This window comes from Tetrao urogallus (assembly GCF_951394365.1).
Source record: "Tetrao urogallus genome assembly, chromosome: 1".
Classification (NCBI taxonomy): Eukaryota; Metazoa; Chordata; class Aves; order Galliformes; family Phasianidae; genus Tetrao; species Tetrao urogallus.
Window position 1 is genome coordinate 1,300,925 of NC_136813.1, and position 2,114 is coordinate 1,303,038.

Consider the following 2,114-nt stretch of genomic DNA (forward strand, 5'->3'; position numbering starts at 1 on the left):
CTGGGCAGCAGTCCGACCACAGTGAGGGTTGGTTCAGCAATGGGACACTGTCAGAGTGGGGTTCAAGAGAGGCCAGGGGATGGGGCCGTGAGCACTGATGGAGCTGTGGGTCTCTGTGCTTTGCAAGGAGTGGGACCAGACGGCCTTTAGGGGCCCTTCTGTCTCCAACCACCCTCTGGTTCTACGATTCTATGATTCAAGGGGTGAGACCATCTCCACCACGCCACCTTCTCTGCCAAAAAAATGGCACCTGGGACTTCACGCTGCCCAACTGCAGGCTGCTCTCGCTGTGGTAGCAGGTGTCTGTGTGTCTGCAAGGGAAAATTGCTGGAAAATGGTTAAAACAGAGAGAAAGAAGAAATCAAACTTCGTTAGCAAGCAGGAGCAGGTCTGCCACCTGGCAGGCTGGCGGTGTCAGGAGAAGGACACAAGGAATTGGCGTCATTTCCACTTGAAACAGCTTCTAGGAATTAGATTTCTCACGCAAGTTGTCTGCAGTTGGGTGAGCGGGGGAAGGGGGGGGAGGAACCAGAGGGGGAGCAGCTGGATGGGGTGGCAGAGCTGGATGGAGGCACAGGTGGAGTGGGACACAGGGATGAGGGCACAGCTGGATGCACACAGCCGGATGGGGGCATGGGTGGATGGGGACAGCTGGATGGCAGCACAGCTGGATTTGGATGCAAAAGGATGGGGGAACAGTTGGATTCAGGCACAGGAAGATGGGAAAACAGCTGGAAGGCAATGCATCTGGATGGGAGGGCAGGTGGGTGGGGGCACAGCTGGGTGGGGGCACAGCTGGGTGGGGGCACAGCTGGATGGGGGACAGCCACGGAGGCACAGATGGAGGAGAAGACAGATGGATTCCAACACAGCTGGATTGGGGCACAGCTGGATGGGGCACTGATTGATGGGGTACAGCTGGGTGCAGGCAGTTTGTGACACAGCTGGACGGTTCACAACTGGATGGGTGCGCAGCTGAATGAGGGCACGGTTTGATAGGGTCACAGCTGGATGGGGCACAGCTGGATGGGGGCAGCTCAACTGCAAAACAGTGGGATGGGGCTGCTCTCTGGATGGGTGCACAGCTGGATGTGTGCACAGCCAGCTGCTGTGGGGAGGACACAGCATGGAGGGGACATCCAAGGAGAGGCAACCCAAGGAGACTTCTGCCCACAGCAGCTCTCCTGGATGCACAAGCACCCAAAGCCAGGCAAGAAAAGCAGCTGGCAGCGACGCAGCTTGCCTGCAAGCATTGTAAATGCAATTACTGGCAGCACGCAGATGGAGGGCAGGAACCAGGCAGCCAGAAGGTCTCGTGAGGCCAAGCCCAGCCACTGCACCAGGCCTTTGTGCCAAAGATTAATTCAATTGGTTAGCAACAAGCAAAGATGAGCCCAACAGCGCAGCTGTTTGCTTTCCCCAATTTCTCCTCCCAGAGAGCTTCCCCTCCCTTCTGCCTGCATGAAAAGAGAGTGCTCACACTCCCGTTTCTCTCCTTACAGCCCCAAAATGTGGGGGGGGTGAGGGGTGGAGGAAGAGCGTTGTCCCTTTGCCAAGGGGACGTGCAGTGCTCTCCAAATCCGTCCCGTCTGCCCATGTGCTGGTAGTCACAAAATGACATCTCCAGGAGGAAATTTCTTCTCATGACCCAAAACGCAGCCAGAAGCTTTGCATAACTTGTTGACTCTCTTCCAAATTAGCCAGGAACCTTCTGGTTTTGCGAGAAGAATTAGAAGAAATCCTTGCAGGCGCGTGCTCTGCCAATAGCTCACCTGACCGAGCAGCTGAAATCAGGGCGAAAAAGCCAGCATTTAGTTCTGAAAACAGCAGATTTTTTTGTCTCTCTTTTATCCCAGGTGCCACAGGGCCGGGTTGGATGGGGCAGAGGGGTGAGGTTGGTGAGCAGCCAGGAGCAGCTGCTTCTCAGTGTTTGTCTCTCCTCACCCTATTTACGGTGTCTCCGCCGCCAGGCTCACCTTGGGCACCTGCAAGGACACCGGCGAGGCGGTGACATCAGCGCTTCCCCAGCTCACATTCAGCTCCATAGACAGAGGTGGGACACGTGCTGCCACCGGCAGCTCATCACAGCGGTGAGTTGTGTCCCTTCTCATCCC